The sequence below is a fragment of the Pempheris klunzingeri genome, chromosome 7 (assembly GCF_042242105.1).
Source record: "Pempheris klunzingeri isolate RE-2024b chromosome 7, fPemKlu1.hap1, whole genome shotgun sequence".
NCBI classification, from domain to species: Eukaryota; Metazoa; Chordata; class Actinopteri; order Acropomatiformes; family Pempheridae; genus Pempheris; species Pempheris klunzingeri.
The window spans coordinates 14,986,152-15,007,563 of NC_092018.1; positions in this window are offsets into that span (position 1 = coordinate 14,986,152).

The window sequence follows — 21,412 nt, forward strand, 5'->3', positions numbered from 1 at the left end:
CATTATAGGCAAATAGACAGAAGGGAAGAGAAAACAAAGCAAGAAGTTAATGCCTTAGTACCCTCCTAAAACCTCTTAAATAATTCAGTAAACAATTAAATACAATTTGCACCAATCCTCTATCAACATTTTAGGTTATAAAACAGATTATTATTTTACCTATTTATTTATATTTTCATAAGAGTTTCTTTTTAAACCATATACTATTAACAGACACCTTTCTAGCAATGTATTATTAACATAACACTTCAAAGAATTAATACTTCTTTTATTTCTAAAGGTGAATCTGTAATTACTCTTCAATGTGCTATGGCCTTTCAAAACTTGAGCAACACCCCTTGCTCCGCCTCCTAAATCTAACCAGGCCTTTTAGTCTATTCTGACCGTCAGAGAGCGAACATCTAGCTCAAACTGCCTGAGGGCCAGGCAGACCCAGTCTAATGAGACCCAAAGCACAAAGCACACAAGTACACTCATAAAAACTAGAAAAAACCTACTTCCCAACGACCAAATTACAAAACCTATCCTCTAACAGTTAAACCCCTCTTTTCTCCTATTTTGAGTGAACCCCCATGCTCTTTCAAATAAATAGATTCTCCTCATATTACAGTCTGACATACTCACACACATTTGCAGACTAAAAGAAAAGACAAAGAGAAACTGCATTCCCTTTTTAAACCATCATCATCCTTTTTTCTTTTTCTAACCTCACTGTCAACCACAATCTTCCACCTTCTCAAAGGTTTATCTTTTCCTTTATTCTACTTCTTAAATTTATACTTCTTTATATTTGTATTATCAGAATGTCCTCACTGGTCTCTCCACTCCTCCACAGACTCAGTAAAGGCTCATATATTTTATCAGTTATAAAAATGTCCTCTTTTGAGGCTCATGTGTTCTCTTGTATATACTAAGTCCTCTTATTCATAAGGCTCATGTGTTGTTTAAAAACGTCCTCTTATGAGGCTCATAGGATTTACAAATGTCCTTTTATGAGGCTCATACTCATTTATCAATGATATAAAATGTCCCTTTATGAGAGGGCTCATAATTTTTATCATTAATGGAACAAAAATGTCTCTTTCTTATACATTACTAACCTCTCCTATAGTCAATCATACCATATGTATTTCTATTTGCTAAAAATCTATTATACACATATCAATTACACAGCCAAAAACATTGCCAAACTTTTCACACACAGCTGCAGCACCACTAACACCCACACACACACTCACAAGATATCCAACAGACAAAAACTCCTCAACAGACCAACATCAATCCCCAAGAAATACCCAGAGCTCTCAATCCTAAATTTTAAAGTCGACTAATTTTCCTCTATCTTCTTGATAATTTCTCACTTTGGCCAAATTTCTTCAAAACCATTTGTCACTTTAACAAATATCTTCACTATGCATGCTCCATGAGCACCATTCACTTCTGGGCTCTTTCAGCCCTTATTTCACTTTCCTCAACTTTATTTTCTATCTCTTCTCTTAGGCCTATATCTTCTCTTTTACCTCTTCTCTTTATTTCATCTCTTCTTTTCTCTTTATTTCTCTTATCTTCCCTTTTTATCTCTTCTTATCTTTCTTTATATTTTGCCAATTTCTCTGGGCCCAGAGCTATTTATTTCCTCTTTTCCTTATACCAATTCGACTATCTCTCAAAGCCAACTTTCACTTCAGTATCTAATTTACACATGTCTTACCGTTAAGAAGATACGGGCCCTGTCTTCATTAATCTTGCATGGTTATTTAGCTTACTTTATCATTACTAGTTCTGCTATTCTACACTTTTACTTCAACTTTTACTTCTCTTTTCTCTTTTCTCTTTAACTCTTTAACTTCTATTTCTCTAACTCTATCTTAATCCCCGTTTTACCCCAATTTAGACGGAATATCACTCTCAACATCAACACATCATCGTCCACACAGTTAAGTATACAGTGCAACCGACCAGCAGTAGCACAACAGCTTCGATGTCCCAACCAGTGCCCCTCATATAGTGAGAAAAACACTCACCTGACGTCAATGTAGGACAGGAGTTGGCCCAACGAAGTCTGTCAGCAACCAGAGCCACATCTGCAATCCTGTTCGTGACGCCAAATTTGTTGTGACTTCTCTGATGATGATGATGTGCAGCTGATGAAAGGAAACTTCCGCTGACAACGACTTAATGAATAAAAATAGGTTTATTGCAAAAAGGTCAGTTGTCTAACAGGCACCATGGAAGCCTGAGAAGACGTTCAGCCAATTGTAGGAACAGACAGCATAACCCCTAGCCAAATCTACTGCCTTTGTCCTCGTCTCCCCCTGAGCTCATTCTTTAGCCACCTTATATACCCTTTACAACTACCCAGCTCAGCATCTGGTGTCTTTGTTAAAATGCAAAGGAATGTAACATAAACATCTGCTTTTCTCTGTGTCCAGATAAGGAGGTAAAGATCAGGTCACTCCTGCCTAGGTCATGCTTTCCCAGGTCTGATTCCTTTAGATAAACAAACACAGATCCCAATACTGACACAATCATAAATAACCCTCCTTTGATGCACCCACCAGACACCACATATTCCCCCCTTCGGGACTAATCTAGAGTCTCGTAAAAGAACAGAAGGGTAACACAGTCATAATCACAAATTATTGTTTACAAGTCACCTGATGTCACTCACTGATCACTTAAACATTCCCTTCCATGTGCACTCATTAGAGCATAACCTTAGCAATATAGTAATTTATCGGAGTGTGAGAGCGAAAAACCCATCAGGCAGCCATCTTACTGATAACATCCTTCAAACACTTTAGACAGGAAAACTCTCTCTACAGTCCCTCTGCCCTAGGCGACTACATAAGGTACTCCAAGCCAATTGAAAAATAAAAGAAGAAGGGTTTTTAGATGATAATGTAAGAATAACTAAAAGCAAATACACATGGGAAACTCAGAAACAAAATCAAGAAAAGTGTCCAAAGTCCGGCTGGTCGACCCATCGCACCATTCAATGGACCTTTCCCTACCTAACCAATACTATCCCTGGACGTTAAAACAAAAAAACATCTGAGGTCCCACTGTATTCACATCATATATGGTCATTCAAAATCATTACTATTTAAATGTTCTACTATTAATTCATAACAACATACAATACACTATCAATGTCACAAATCATAATACAATAAAACAAAATCCAATATTGTACATTGTATAAAAAACCATATAGCAAACTGTTAAACATCCTCTCCATGATCTTCATAATCCAAATTTATTACATGTTCTTGTTCGGGATCCCCATCCATGGTCACTGTCCATTTGTGAGTGTTTGAGTCCATTTTGTGCAGTAGGGATCCCTGGACAAGCAGTCACCCTCATAGTTTTCTCTTAGCTATTTGTCCTGAGAAGAAAGAAAACAACAACCAGTATCTTTCGCACATACATCAAATTCATCAATATTGTATTATCATTTGTCATTTCCCCCTTTCAACCTAATCAGACTCTTCAAGAAGGGATAGAACATCACTTCCAGCAATTTTCGTTATTACTAATATCCAAAGTAGAGGTATGTATACCATAATGGAAACAACCTGTCAAAATGGATATTGATCTATCACTTCATTTCCTATATACACCTCCTCATCACCTAAACTATTTCTATGTAATAGAGGCAACTGAGTGTTATCTCCAGGCATAACCACTCCAACCCATTTCAATATCAGAGCTTTCGCAAAAGTCAACACCAGCGTACAAAAACAAAACATCACACACAGAGATAACACGACAGCTACCAGAATTTGTACCATTATAGCTCCCATAGGTCCTACTTTTCGCTGCAACCACTCATTAGCTGACCATCCAGCTCCTTTTGATGGGCCAAACGCATCTCTAATACGTTTCAATGCGTCTATGACATTAGTCATATTGTCAGAACTATCAGGGATCAAAGTATAACAGGCTTCTCCTGTCAAATTTAAAGCAACACATAGTCCACCTTGTTTAGCCAAAATATAATCAAGAGCCATATCATGTTTCAGCAAAGTCAATCTATGACTCCTCTGAGTATTTGACAAGTAATTGAAACCTTGTATGGTCTCATTCGCAAAACCCTGTAGGGTATAGGTTATATTGTCAATATGATCAGCCAAGAACGTCACTCCATACCATGGAAATAACCCTAAGCCCCATTTCTCCCCCAAACTTATTCTCCAATGATAAGACTCCAAATTATTAAATTGTGCCAACTCTCTCTTCTTCCTGCTACCTGAATCATCAGTGGACTGAACCTTGTCAGCTCCCTGTCCCTTCTGGACAAACATAACCTCATAAGGAAGCTTCAATTGTGCCATATAACAACATCCAGTCCACCCATAAGGCAGAAATATATATGCCTTATCACCACATATCCACCAAAGATCTTTAAAGTTCCCTATGGTCACATTTCCTGGCAACTCTTGGTGTCTAACACTTAAAATCCTGCTATCTCTATGATGGGGTGCCTGAAAAGTTACTGTATATACTCTGGCAGCTATTTGCTGGTCTCTATTTTCAAACTGCATTGTGTAATTATCACATTCTGATATTCCCATAAACATACCCTCCTTATTCTTAATACCCTTCGAACAAAAACATGTTGAAGCCTTTACAGGTGTCACATCCAAAGCATCCGGAATTGCTGTCAAAACGTCATCATGCTGATCAAGTAAATTAATATATGGCAAATCCCTCAACCAAGAACAATTATGTCGAGGTTTAAATAAATTTACTGACAGAGCCATCCAAATATCTATCGATGATTGTTGGTTATACAACAACCACGATAATGCATAACTTTGACAAATAGGGTCCAATGGATCCGGTTCTGTTTCCAAAATTGAAGGCCATGTCCCTGGAGATGGAACTCTCACTATACATGGGCAATTCCTATTAGTAGCCAATCTCACAGAATGAGTTAACTGTTGAAACCACAAATTCCTACTTGCCCATGGATCTGCTATTTGTAACTGTGAAGAATCAAACCCAAATGCTTTCCACTTAGTCTCCCTCTTCCGTAATGCATGATAAGATTCAGTCATATTACCTGATGTCCAATCAAAAGCAACCAAATCATGATCTATGTTTGTAATCCTCTGATCCTTCACAGCTGACTCCATGACTCTCTTCTTAACATCTGGCATTTGATCTCCGACTTCTTCCCTATCCTCATGCAAACCATCCTTCAACTCTGTCTTGGGTTTCTGAGTCACACTTCCTAATAGCTTCAACATAGCATATGTTGTATCTGTCATTTCCAAGGTTGTCACCATATCTGGAGATTTTATAGACACTTCAGAAGACATCACCGTTTTATTGGACGAGGGTATCAACCTCTCTATCTTACTTGTATAATTATTCAATACAGCAGAAGTAGCAATCGTCACTGTCCTAGTTGTAACATTCATCCCTACTAAGGTTGTACTTATAGTAGTAGCTGAAGTTGATAATCCACTATCACTACTGTTTCCTTGAGCTAGAGTGGTATATGTCATCTGTCCAATGCTTGCACTTGGAGTAGTTGCCATAATTGAATCCTTTTTCACCGCTTTTACAACGTCAAATGGTCGAACAGGAATCAAGTTCCTTATCACGAGCCTAACCTTGCGAGTTCTAAATCCTTTTATCTGCTCACTCTGCACTAGTTCGGATTTGAACTTTTGATCCAAATAAGTACACATATATTCCCCTTGATCCTTTCTCACAATATTACGTATATAAAGTGAACAATCACCAAAAATTCTAAACCAACGTAACTCATTGTGCAGAACATACTTCCTCTGACTTATTGGCAGATGGTCAACTTCAGGCCCTGTTAACACTATGTCTTGGCCATATCCATCTTTCCACATAGGGGGGTTCCTTCCATCTGTATTCCATCCCCCACATTGACATGGTAGGGAAACTGAACCTCCTAACCTGGCACCAATCACAATTCTCAAAGGGGTTGACGTTACTGGAATCACCTGTGGTGTATCTGTTATTAACTGTACTACTTTTGTGGCTTCAGTAACTTTCAAAATTGAAACAGTAGATTTCTGCCTTATTTCTTCAATCTTTGCCGGATGAGGCAATGTCATAGTTATCAATTTTCCCACTTTTCTAACAGCTGAAGGCTCAGTTGGCTTACTTTCCTCCATCACTACTAAAGTTACTATGTAGGTTCTATAGACCAACCCTGTCGGCACACTGTAATGAGAGCATTTATAGTCTCCTTGATCTTCCAACTGAGATCCGACTATATAAATGCTACAGTCCTCTTCAATCTTTACTCTTCTTGAATTGTTTATCCCTATATCCTTTCCTATCAATGATTTCTCCATTAAATCAAAAACCCTATGGTGAGTATCTTCCCACTGAACTCGATACTTACTACGGTCATCTTTCTCATCTACACACTGACATGGGAGCCGAACTGATCTTCCCAAGAGCACTTCAACTTTAGTTCTCGTAACGCTTAGGTCTGACCCTATTTCGGACTGGCCTTGGACTCCTTGTTCTAACTGGACCTGTGGTTTCTCCTGTAGAGACCTCACAGCCCTCTGGAATCTCTGGTGCGCTACATTCAAGGGGCATAGGCTCTGCTGATTCTGGGACATGTTGCAAATCAACGTCCAGAAATCTCCTTTCCTGTCCATTGACTGACAAGTCATCTCTGGCATCATCAGCAACATACTCAATATCATCATCCATATCTGCAGCAGGGTCACTCTGTTCCTCTGGCTGCTGACCTTGATGGTCCTCATGTACGTCTGTTGTGTTCGGCTTAGATGAGCCTTCGACATTTCTACTTTGTGTGCGTACTGCCTCTTCTGTTGGAGCTTTAACACAATGTGATAAATGATACCAAGTTGGAGACCCTTTAACCTGAACCGCAGTTCCAGTACTGCGAACAACTTCAAATGGTCCTTCGCGGCGTTCGTTATACCACTTCCTTCTAAACACCTTCACGAATACCTTGTCTCCAGGTTGCACTGTGTCCCTCTTTTTCTCATCAAGTCTTTCTTGTACCTCCTCCTGTTTTTGCCTGTCAGAAACATACATGGATATTCTCTTATGCAAAGCAACCATATACGTAACGTAGGCTCGCATTTCATCTTCCAAGAGGGCCACACTTGGACCTTTTCCATTTGTGCGCAGACAAGGTGTTGGCATCAGTCTGCCTGTGATCAACTCATGAGGTGTCATACGCAAATCACGAAGCTCACTTGAGCGACACACCATTAATGCTAATGGAAGCGCTGCAACCCAGTTTAAGCCTGTGTGTTGACAGATCTTAACAATACGATTTTTCAATACCCCATTCATTTTTTCACAAATACCTTGGCTTTGCGGATGGTACACAGCTCCCAAACGCTGTTTAATTCCCAATTTTTGTAAAATTAGTCTTACCGTTTTATCCACAAACTCTTTACCATTATCTGAGGATATGCGATCTGGAAGTCCCCATCTACTTATGACCTCACGACACAAAAACTTGGCAACAGATTGAGCATCCTTCCGCTTGGTAGGACAAGCCTCAGGCCATCGCGAAAATCTGTCCACTACAACCAGCATGTATCTTTTACCACCGACTGGTTTTATCATGTCAACAAAATCCACCACTAGCTCTCGCATAGGACCTGTCGGAGTTGGAATGTAACCAGGAGAAACTGACACACCCCTCCGTACATTGTTTTTTAGACAGATTGTACACCTACCAATGACATAATCAATCTGCTCAAGCAAATAAGGTGCCCAAAATCCATACTCTTTCGTGATCTTTCTCCTAACTTCCCCCCTTGCAACATGAGCTAGCCCATGTGCTTCTTGGATCATCAAACCCAACAGGTCGGGTGGCGCTACCATCAGTCCTTCATGACTTCGCCTCATCCTCATCCTTAATGCAATAGTTACCCTCCTGGCTAATCACTGGAAGCTGAGGATAAACATCAGCAAACTCTATCTTCTCCTCATATGGTGGGGGTCTCCTTACCGGGGCTGTATGCGAAAAAGGTGCGTCTGCCTTTGTGACTAGCTTTTCCGCTTCCTTAGTATTCTTTTCTATCTCTTCCATGCCTCTTTTCCTTCTTTCTTTTGCCGCTTGCAACCGTTTCTGTCCTTCATTGTCGAACAATTGCAGAATGCCAAGCTCTCTCTGTCTCTTCTCCTTACGTTTCTGTCCCTTCTTACCTTTCTTCTGCTCTACCTTATATGTAGATACAAGCACTTGCATTATCTTAATGACATTCGGATTAAGAGTCCCTTCCATGGGCCAAGGCTGATCAATATCAGGCCAACGCTTACTCCATTTCTCTGACATTTGTGTGATACCTTTAATGAGTGGATTGTTCTTTTGCACTACTTCAACTGGGGTTATTACCTTAGAACTTTTAATATCCATGGTTGATTACTTATTTAAGATATACTATTTATTTTGTAGTTTCCTTATTTCCCTGTTATAGAAATTTGCCAACCTCAGAAGATCCCAAAAGCAAACCAAAGAATTGCACTGCTTATGCCTGACTCTTCTTCAAACCAAACTAGATCATGCTCAGACAATGAAACTAGCATCAACAACTCTCAACAATATGTGATCACACTCAACCCAAATGCAAGCAATAGAATCAAAGCTTGAAACTAGTACTCCACCCAAATCGATCAATCTGTTGCCAAGCCTTCCTTTTTGGATGACTACACCATGTAATATCTCTCAGACATACACTTAATTAACCCCAAATTTTCAGTATATGAACAAAGAACGCTATATTACTATATGTAATATCACACTTAACATATATCTCAACAGTATTAGCTTTGAATGGATATATATGCAGGTAGATAATCGAAATTGCTTTAAAAGAGTTTGTGGATAAATTACACTGGCCTTGATTGAGCTGTTTTCTGGATCATCCGCAAGCCTTGATGTATGTGAATCACCGTCAGCAGTGTTTCCGCCTGTCGTATGGAGGATCCAAAATCAGACACACCTCCTCCTCCTTGTCTCCTCCCCAACTCTCATACATTATAGGCAAATAGACAGAAGGGAAGAGAAAACAAAGCAAGAAGTTAATGCCTTAGTACCCTCCTAAAACCTCTTAAATAATTCAGTAAACAATTAAATACAATTTGCACCAATCCTCTATCAACATTTTAGGTTATAAAACAGATTATTATTTTACCTATTTATTTATATTTTCATAAGAGTTTCTTTTTAAACCATATACTATTAACAGACACCTTTCTAGCAATGTATTATTAACATAACACTTCAAAGAATTAATACTTCTTTTATTTCTAAAGGTGAATCTGTAATTACTCTTCAATGTGCTATGGCCTTTCAAAACTTGAGCAACACCCCTTGCTCCGCCTCCTAAATCTAACCAGGCCTTTTAGTCTATTCTGACCGTCAGAGAGCGAACATCTAGCTCAAACTGCCTGAGGGCCAGGCAGACCCAGTCTAATGAGACCCAAAGCACAAAGCACACAAGTACACTCATAAAAACTAGAAAAAACCTACTTCCCAACGACCAAATTACAAAACCTATCCTCTAACAGTTAAACCCCTCTTTTCTCCTATTTTGAGTGAACCCCCATGCTCTTTCAAATAAATAGATTCTCCTCATATTACAGTCTGACATACTCACACACATTTGCAGACTAAAAGAAAAGACAAAGAGAAACTGCATTCCCTTTTTAAACCATCATCATCCTTTTTTCTTTTTCTAACCTCACTGTCAACCACAATCTTCCACCTTCTCAAAGGTTTATCTTTTCCTTTATTCTACTTCTTAAATTTATACTTCTTTATATTTGTATTATCAGAATGTCCTCACTGGTCTCTCCACTCCTCCACAGACTCAGTAAAGGCTCATATATTTTATCAGTTATAAAAATGTCCTCTTTTGAGGCTCATGTGTTCTCTTGTATATACTAAGTCCTCTTATTCATAAGGCTCATGTGTTGTTTAAAAACGTCCTCTTATGAGGCTCATAGGATTTACAAATGTCCTTTTATGAGGCTCATACTCATTTATCAATGATATAAAATGTCCCTTTATGAGAGGGCTCATAATTTTTATCATTAATGGAACAAAAATGTCTCTTTCTTATACATTACTAACCTCTCCTATAGTCAATCATACCATATGTATTTCTATTTGCTAAAAATCTATTATACACATATCAATTACACAGCCAAAAACATTGCCAAACTTTTCACACACAGCTGCAGCACCACTAACACCCACACACACACTCACAAGATATCCAACAGACAAAAACTCCTCAACAGACCAACATCAATCCCCAAGAAATACCCAGAGCTCTCAATCCTAAATTTTAAAGTCGACTAATTTTCCTCTATCTTCTTGATAATTTCTCACTTTGGCCAAATTTCTTCAAAACCATTTGTCACTTTAACAAATATCTTCACTATGCATGCTCCATGAGCACCATTCACTTCTGGGCTCTTTCAGCCCTTATTTCACTTTCCTCAACTTTATTTTCTATCTCTTCTCTTAGGCCTATATCTTCTCTTTTACCTCTTCTCTTTATTTCATCTCTTCTTTTCTCTTTATTTCTCTTATCTTCCCTTTTTATCTCTTCTTATCTTTCTTTATATTTTGCCAATTTCTCTGGGCCCAGAGCTATTTATTTCCTCTTTTCCTTATACCAATTCGACTATCTCTCAAAGCCAACTTTCACTTCAGTATCTAATTTACACATGTCTTACCGTTAAGAAGATACGGGCCCTGTCTTCATTAATCTTGCATGGTTATTTAGCTTACTTTATCATTACTAGTTCTGCTATTCTACACTTTTACTTCAACTTTTACTTCTCTTTTCTCTTTTCTCTTTAACTCTTTAACTTCTATTTCTCTAACTCTATCTTAATCCCCGTTTTACCCCAATTTAGACGGAATATCACTCTCAACATCAACACATCATCGTCCACACAGTTAAGTATACAGTGCAACCGACCAGCAGTAGCACAACAGCTTCGATGTCCCAACCAGTGCCCCTCATATAGTGAGAAAAACACTCACCTGACGTCAATGTAGGACAGGAGTTGGCCCAACGAAGTCTGTCAGCAACCAGAGCCACATCTGCAATCCTGTTCGTGACGCCAAATTTGTTGTGACTTCTCTGATGATGATGATGTGCAGCTGATGAAAGGAAACTTCCGCTGACAACGACTTAATGAATAAAAATAGGTTTATTGCAAAAAGGTCAGTTGTCTAACAGGCACCATGGAAGCCTGAGAAGACGTTCAGCCAATTGTAGGAACAGACAGCATAACCCCTAGCCAAATCTACTGCCTTTGTCCTCGTCTCCCCCTGAGCTCATTCTTTAGCCACCTTATATACCCTTTACAACTACCCAGCTCAGCATCTGGTGTCTTTGTTAAAATGCAAAGGAATGTAACATAAACATCTGCTTTTCTCTGTGTCCAGATAAGGAGGTAAAGATCAGGTCACTCCTGCCTAGGTCATGCTTTCCCAGGTCTGATTCCTTTAGATAAACAAACACAGATCCCAATACTGACACAATCATAAATAACCCTCCTTTGATGCACCCACCAGACACCACATATTCCCCCCTTCGGGACTAATCTAGAGTCTCGTAAAAGAACAGAAGGGTAACACAGTCATAATCACAAATTATTGTTTACAAGTCACCTGATGTCACTCACTGATCACTTAAACATTCCCTTCCATGTGCACTCATTAGAGCATAACCTTAGCAATATAGTAATTTATCGGAGTGTGAGAGCGAAAAACCCATCAGGCAGCCATCTTACTGATAACATCCTTCAAACACTTTAGACAGGAAAACTCTCTCTACAGTCCCTCTGCCCTAGGCGACTACATAAGGTACTCCAAGCCAATTGAAAAATAAAAGAAGAAGGGTTTTTAGATGATAATGTAAGAATAACTAAAAGCAAATACACATGGGAAACTCAGAAACAAAATCAAGAAAAGTGTCCAAAGTCCGGCTGGTCGACCCATCGCACCATTCAATGGACCTTTCCCTACCTAACCAATACTATCCCTGGACGTTAAAACAAAAAAACATCTGAGGTCCCACTGTATTCACATCATATATGGTCATTCAAAATCATTACTATTTAAATGTTCTACTATTAATTCATAACAACATACAATACACTATCAATGTCACAAATCATAATACAATAAAACAAAATCCAATATTGTACATTGTATAAAAAACCATATAGCAAACTGTTAAACATCCTCTCCATGATCTTCATAATCCAAATTTATTACATGTTCTTGTTCGGGATCCCCATCCATGGTCACTGTCCATTTGTGAGTGTTTGAGTCCATTTTGTGCAGTAGGGATCCCTGGACAAGCAGTCACCCTCATAGTTTTCTCTTAGCTATTTGTCCTGAGAAGAAAGAAAACAACAACCAGTATCTTTCGCACATACATCAAATTCATCAATATTGTATTATCATTTGTCATTTCCCCCTTTCAACCTAATCAGACTCTTCAAGAAGGGATAGAACATCACTTCCAGCAATTTTCGTTATTACTAATATCCAAAGTAGAGGTATGTATACCATAATGGAAACAACCTGTCAAAATGGATATTGATCTATCACTTCATTTCCTATATACACCTCCTCATCACCTAAACTATTTCTATGTAATAGAGGCAACTGAGTGTTATCTCCAGGCATAACCACTCCAACCCATTTCAATATCAGAGCTTTCGCAAAAGTCAACACCAGCGTACAAAAACAAAACATCACACACAGAGATAACACGACAGCTACCAGAATTTGTACCATTATAGCTCCCATAGGTCCTACTTTTCGCTGCAACCACTCATTAGCTGACCATCCAGCTCCTTTTGATGGGCCAAACGCATCTCTAATACGTTTCAATGCGTCTATGACATTAGTCATATTGTCAGAACTATCAGGGATCAAAGTATAACAGGCTTCTCCTGTCAAATTTAAAGCAACACATAGTCCACCTTGTTTAGCCAAAATATAATCAAGAGCCATATCATGTTTCAGCAAAGTCAATCTATGACTCCTCTGAGTATTTGACAAGTAATTGAAACCTTGTATGGTCTCATTCGCAAAACCCTGTAGGGTATAGGTTATATTGTCAATATGATCAGCCAAGAACGTCACTCCATACCATGGAAATAACCCTAAGCCCCATTTCTCCCCCAAACTTATTCTCCAATGATAAGACTCCAAATTATTAAATTGTGCCAACTCTCTCTTCTTCCTGCTACCTGAATCATCAGTGGACTGAACCTTGTCAGCTCCCTGTCCCTTCTGGACAAACATAACCTCATAAGGAAGCTTCAATTGTGCCATATAACAACATCCAGTCCACCCATAAGGCAGAAATATATATGCCTTATCACCACATATCCACCAAAGATCTTTAAAGTTCCCTATGGTCACATTTCCTGGCAACTCTTGGTGTCTAACACTTAAAATCCTGCTATCTCTATGATGGGGTGCCTGAAAAGTTACTGTATATACTCTGGCAGCTATTTGCTGGTCTCTATTTTCAAACTGCATTGTGTAATTATCACATTCTGATATTCCCATAAACATACCCTCCTTATTCTTAATACCCTTCGAACAAAAACATGTTGAAGCCTTTACAGGTGTCACATCCAAAGCATCCGGAATTGCTGTCAAAACGTCATCATGCTGATCAAGTAAATTAATATATGGCAAATCCCTCAACCAAGAACAATTATGTCGAGGTTTAAATAAATTTACTGACAGAGCCATCCAAATATCTATCGATGATTGTTGGTTATACAACAACCACGATAATGCATAACTTTGACAAATAGGGTCCAATGGATCCGGTTCTGTTTCCAAAATTGAAGGCCATGTCCCTGGAGATGGAACTCTCACTATACATGGGCAATTCCTATTAGTAGCCAATCTCACAGAATGAGTTAACTGTTGAAACCACAAATTCCTACTTGCCCATGGATCTGCTATTTGTAACTGTGAAGAATCAAACCCAAATGCTTTCCACTTAGTCTCCCTCTTCCGTAATGCATGATAAGATTCAGTCATATTACCTGATGTCCAATCAAAAGCAACCAAATCATGATCTATGTTTGTAATCCTCTGATCCTTCACAGCTGACTCCATGACTCTCTTCTTAACATCTGGCATTTGATCTCCGACTTCTTCCCTATCCTCATGCAAACCATCCTTCAACTCTGTCTTGGGTTTCTGAGTCACACTTCCTAATAGCTTCAACATAGCATATGTTGTATCTGTCATTTCCAAGGTTGTCACCATATCTGGAGATTTTATAGACACTTCAGAAGACATCACCGTTTTATTGGACGAGGGTATCAACCTCTCTATCTTACTTGTATAATTATTCAATACAGCAGAAGTAGCAATCGTCACTGTCAAGTTCCAGTACTGCGAACAACTTCAAATGGTCCTTCGCGGCGTTCGTTATACCACTTCCTTCTAAACACCTTCACGAATACCTTGTCTCCAGGTTGCACTGTGTCCCTCTTTTTCTCATCAAGTCTTTCTTGTACCTCCTCCTGTTTTTGCCTGTCAGAAACATACATGGATATTCTCTTATGCAAAGCAACCATATACGTAACGTAGGCTCGCATTTCATCTTCCAAGAGGGCCACACTTGGACCTTTTCCATTTGTGCGCAGACAAGGTGTTGGCATCAGTCTGCCTGTGATCAACTCATGAGGTGTCATACGCAAATCACGAAGCTCACTTGAGCGACACACCATTAATGCTAATGGAAGCGCTGCAACCCAGTTTAAGCCTGTGTGTTGACAGATCTTAACAATACGATTTTTCAATACCCCATTCATTTTTTCACAAATACCTTGGCTTTGCGGATGGTACACAGCTCCCAAACGCTGTTTAATTCCCAATTTTTGTAAAATTAGTCTTACCGTTTTATCCACAAACTCTTTACCATTATCTGAGGATATGCGATCTGGAAGTCCCCATCTACTTATGACCTCACGACACAAAAACTTGGCAACAGATTGAGCATCCTTCCGCTTGGTAGGACAAGCCTCAGGCCATCGCGAAAATCTGTCCACTACAACCAGCATGTATCTTTTACCACCGACTGGTTTTATCATGTCAACAAAATCCACCACTAGCTCTCGCATAGGACCTGTCGGAGTTGGAATGTAACCAGGAGAAACTGACACACCCCTCCGTACATTGTTTTTTAGACAGATTGTACACCTACCAATGACATAATCAATCTGCTCAAGCAAATAAGGTGCCCAAAATCCTGGATCACTGGAAGCTGAGGATAAACATCAGCAAACTCTATCTTCTCCTCATATGGTGGGGGTCTCCTTACCGGGGCTGTATGCGAAAAAGGTGCGTCTGCCTTTGTGACTAGCTTTTCCGCTTCCTTAGTATTCTTTTCTATCTCTTCCATGCCTCTTTTCCTTCTTTCTTTTGCCGCTTGCAACCGTTTCTGTCCTTCATTGTCGAACAATTGCAGAATGCCAAGCTCTCTCTGTCTCTTCTCCTTACGTTTCTGTCCCTTCTTACCTTTCTTCTGCTCTACCTTATATGTAGATACAAGCACTTGCATTATCTTAATGACATTCGGATTAAGAGTCCCTTCCATGGGCCAAGGCTGATCAATATCAGGCCAACGCTTACTCCATTTCTCTGACATTTGTGTGATACCTTTAATGAGTGGATTGTTCTTTTGCACTACTTCAACTGGGGTTATTACCTTAGAACTTTTAATATCCATGGTTGATTACTTATTTAAGATATACTATTTATTTTGTAGTTTCCTTATTTCCCTGTTATAGAAATTTGCCAACCTCAGAAGATCCCAAAAGCAAACCAAAGAATTGCACTGCTTATGCCTGACTCTTCTTCAAACCAAACTAGATCATGCTCAGACAATGAAACTAGCATCAACAACTCTCAACAATATGTGATCACACTCAACCCAAATGCAAGCAATAGAATCAAAGCTTGAAACTAGTACTCCACCCAAATCGATCAATCTGTTGCCAAGCCTTCCTTTTTGGATGACTACACCATGTAATATCTCTCAGACATACACTTAATTAACCCCAAATTTTCAGTATATGAACAAAGAACGCTATATTACTATATGTAATATCACACTTAACATATATCTCAACAGTATTAGCTTTGAATGGATATATATGCAGGTAGATAATCGAAATTGCTTTAAAAGAGTTTGTGGATAAATTACACTGGCCTTGATTGAGCTGTTTTCTGGATCATCCGCAAGCCTTGATGTATGTGAATCACCGTCAGCAGTGTTTCCGCCTGTCGTATGGAGGATCCAAAATCAGACACACCTCCTCCTCCTTGTCTCCTCCCCAACTCTCATACATTATAGGCAAATAGACAGAAGGGAAGAGAAAACAAAGCAAGAAGTTAATGCCTTAGTACCCTCCTAAAACCTCTTAAATAATTCAGTAAACAATTAAATACAATTTGCACCAATCCTCTATCAACATTTTAGGTTATAAAACAGATTATTATTTTACCTATTTATTTATATTTTCATAAGAGTTTCTTTTTAAACCATATACTATTAACAGACACCTTTCTAGCAATGTATTATTAACATAACACTTCAAAGAATTAATACTTCTTTTATTTCTAAAGGTGAATCTGTAATTACTCTTCAATGTGCTATGGCCTTTCAAAACTTGAGCAACACCCCTTGCTCCGCCTCCTAAATCTAACCAGGCCTTTTAGTCTATTCTGACCGTCAGAGAGCGAACATCTAGCTCAAACTGCCTGAGGGCCAGGCAGACCCAGTCTAATGAGACCCAAAGCACAAAGCACACAAGTACACTCATAAAAACTAGAAAAAACCTACTTCCCAACGACCAAATTACAAAACCTATCCTCTAACAGTTAAACCCCTCTTTTCTCCTATTTTGAGTGAACCCCCATGCTCTTTCAAATAAATAGATTCTCCTCATATTACAGTCTGACATACTCACACACATTTGCAGACTAAAAGAAAAGACAAAGAGAAACTGCATTCCCTTTTTAAACCATCATCATCCTTTTTTCTTTTTCTAACCTCACTGTCAACCACAATCTTCCACCTTCTCAAAGGTTTATCTTTTCCTTTATTCTACTTCTTAAATTTATACTTCTTTATATTTGTATTATCAGAATGTCCTCACTGGTCTCTCCACTCCTCCACAGACTCAGTAAAGGCTCATATATTTTATCAGTTATAAAAATGTCCTCTTTTGAGGCTCATGTGTTCTCTTGTATATACTAAGTCCTCTTATTCATAAGGCTCATGTGTTGTTTAAAAACGTCCTCTTATGAGGCTCATAGGATTTACAAATGTCCTTTTATGAGGCTCATACTCATTTATCAATGATATAAAATGTCCCTTTATGAGAGGGCTCATAATTTTTATCATTAATGGAACAAAAATGTCTCTTTCTTATACATTACTAACCTCTCCTATAGTCAATCATACCATATGTATTTCTATTTGCTAAAAATCTATTATACACATATCAATTACACAGCCAAAAACATTGCCAAACTTTTCACACACAGCTGCAGCACCACTAACACCCACACACACACTCACAAGATATCCAACAGACAAAAACTCCTCAACAGACCAACATCAATCCCCAAGAAATACCCAGAGCTCTCAATCCTAAATTTTAAAGTCGACTAATTTTCCTCTATCTTCTTGATAATTTCTCACTTTGGCCAAATTTCTTCAAAACCATTTGTCACTTTAACAAATATCTTCACTATGCATGCTCCATGAGCACCATTCACTTCTGGGCTCTTTCAGCCCTTATTTCACTTTCCTCAACTTTATTTTCTATCTCTTCTCTTAGGCCTATATCTTCTCTTTTACCTCTTCTCTTTATTTCATCTCTTCTTTTCTCTTTATTTCTCTTATCTTCCCTTTTTATCTCTTCTTATCTTTCTTTATATTTTGCCAATTTCTCTGGGCCCAGAGCTATTTATTTCCTCTTTTCCTTATACCAATTCGACTATCTCTCAAAGCCAACTTTCACTTCAGTATCTAATTTACACATGTCTTACCGTTAAGAAGATACGGGCCCTGTCTTCATTAATCTTGCATGGTTATTTAGCTTACTTTATCATTACTAGTTCTGCTATTCTACACTTTTACTTCAACTTTTACTTCTCTTTTCTCTTTTCTCTTTAACTCTTTAACTTCTATTTCTCTAACTCTATCTTAATCCCCGTTTTACCCCAATTTAGACGGAATATCACTCTCAACATCAACACATCATCGTCCACACAGTTAAGTATACAGTGCAACCGACCAGCAGTAGCACAACAGCTTCGATGTCCCAACCAGTGCCCCTCATATAGTGAGAAAAACACTCACCTGACGTCAATGTAGGACAGGAGTTGGCCCAACGAAGTCTGTCAGCAACCAGAGCCACATCTGCAATCCTGTTCGTGACGCCAAATTTGTTGTGACTTCTCTGATGATGATGATGTGCAGCTGATGAAAGGAAACTTCCGCTGACAACGACTTAATGAATAAAAATAGGTTTATTGCAAAAAGGTCAGTTGTCTAACAGGCACCATGGAAGCCTGAGAAGACGTTCAGCCAATTGTAGGAACAGACAGCATAACCCCTAGCCAAATCTACTGCCTTTGTCCTCGTCTCCCCCTGAGCTCATTCTTTAGCCACCTTATATACCCTTTACAACTACCCAGCTCAGCATCTGGTGTCTTTGTTAAAATGCAAAGGAATGTAACATAAACATCTGCTTTTCTCTGTGTCCAGATAAGGAGGTAAAGATCAGGTCACTCCTGCCTAGGTCATGCTTTCCCAGGTCTGATTCCTTTAGATAAACAAACACAGATCCCAATACTGACACAATCATAAATAACCCTCCTTTGATGCACCCACCAGACACCACAAGTGTGTTCTGCTGCTCCGAGAACTCCTCATGGACATTAGTGCTGCGTCTTTCTCCGCGTCTTTTAACCCAACTTTATAGCTATATTTTGCAGTCAGAGCAGTTCAGCAGGAGCACAACACACTCAATCCCTTCACTCAGTAACCAATCTCCCCCTCCTTTTTCTAGCCTCTCTCCTTCTTTTTTTTTTTTTTCTACCGGAGAGTCACTGCTCAGATGTGAGCAGACTCTCCCCCCTCCTTTTCCTCCTCTCTCAGCCGGTTTTTGTTTTGACGTCACAAAACCCGCTTTTACCAAACCGCTCCTTAGTTCTACTTCACCGGAGCTCTAACATCCACAGAAACACAAAACAGTATCCAAAATGCATCAAGAACACACACAAGACTTGTAAAAAAACTACTAAACTACAATATGGCGTGGCTTTCAATTTAACGTTTTTAGGACGACCCAGTGCACCACACTGGAGGTGAGACAACAAGGCACTCGTCAGCTACCATGCGTAACTCACTCTCCAACATGCCGTTCCAAACGGGCCTGGCAACTGTCCCGCAGGCTCTCTACCAGGTCTTTTGCACTGGCCTCGTCAATCCTTAATTGTGATTTTAATTCTTCAGCAGGATAAGAGTCGCATCTCCCGCAGGCGCTGGCTCTTTCCTCTGGTATACCTTATTTTTACTACCACACAAACTCCACACGCCGGAGGAGCCCCTCTTTAGGGTAATTTCCCTACTCTAATTCTTCAGCTGCATTGGGGTCGTCACAATCCCGCAGGCGCTGCCCCCGCTGCACTGGTATAGTTATTTTAGTTCAGATCCCCACTCATAGGTGGAGCCCCTCGCCGGGGGATTTTACTCTTTATTCTCTTTTCAGGCCTCTTCTTTATCTCTTTTCTCTTTACTCTCGAGGTTTCACTACTTTGGCTTAATGCCAGTTATATCACAACATTATTCCCACAGAAAAGCATCACAGTCCAGCTTTTGAATTCAGCAATTTAGTTCTCTTTGCTTACCTCCAAACACTCACACTCTAAAGTATGCAACATTAAACTATGCAGAATTTGGTTTATCACAACAGGTTTCTGCTTACCTTTGAGATGTGGCGCCATGTGAGTGTCCAGAGGGTCGCAAGGAGATGTCCAGGCCCTGGATGGCGGGTCCGGGGACTCTGCCCGTCGTCCTTTTCCTCGAAATCACGTCGGGGTCACCAATTTGTCAGCGCGTTCGTTTTTTCCGATGAAGGACAGGCAACTTCTCTCATTTAAGGTGTTTTATTTTCTGTGTGAATAAGTATTGAGCTTGATCAAGGACTCAGTCTGAGCTCTGAAAACCACAGTCAGCAAGCTGTTAGTCTGTAGCCAACAGGTCCCAGAGTGAGCAAGAATACAATTATTTTTGATTGGTTGTCTAGTTGGGGAGTAACCGCGGTTTAGACTTGGCCCTCCCTTCGTTGGTGCACAGGCTGGTCCCAGCCTCTGGACATCACGACCTTGACCAGCAGCCGTACCTGTAAACAAAGTATCCTCCCTAGTGACCTTTCCCTATCATGTGAGAGCTTCTTACAATGGAGTCTTTCTGAGAGCATCCTCCCCTGCCTGCTATCTTATCCTCCCGTTACTATCACGGCCTTCCACCAACCTTGCCCTTGGAGCTCCCAGTATATGGTGCGAGATGTGGTTTATGAGGTGTGTATTGTAGTGCATGTAAGCGTGCTTGTGCTTTCTTGCCATAAATGTCCCACCTGATCGTCATGTGTCTGACCCTTCAGAACCTGGGGCCAGTGCTTGTTCCCCTCTTTAGCAACTATGGGGTATGGCTCTTCCCTGTGGCGGTGCATTGCATTAATAAGTCTCTCCCTGCTGATTAACATAGAGCATACATTGTCAGTAAGAACTGAGCTTCCAATGTTAGCAACACAAATGATTCTAATGGTTGGTTATATAGTGTTATTAGTTCACTCACAGGTCATGTAGTTAGTTCAAATAAAGGTTATACAGTTTGTGGTAACGTTAATCAATACTTTAATAGTGTTAATTCAAATCCAGTGTTCTGTAATTGGTTATATATGATGTTGTTAGTACTTACTCTGTTACATATATATTTAGCGCAGTTAGTACAAATTTGAGGCTCAGTATTGTATAATTGGCCTTTTATAAGTAGTGATCAAAAGTAATAATAAAATTCCCCACAAGCAGGATCACCATTTAGTTTTTTTAGTTTAATTTTGAACTCATTTTTATAGTATCATCAAGTGTTTTTTTATCCCCAAAACCAGCACAACCTCTGATATCCAGTAATGTTACTTGTTAAAATGTACAATACTGTAAAATCTAGGGAATAACTGCGGGGAAAAAATGTATTTGCCCACAAAATTCATGTTTTTAAATTAAAAACAGACAGAAGATAACAAAGACAGAGGCACACAACAAGGCTCAGAAATGTCA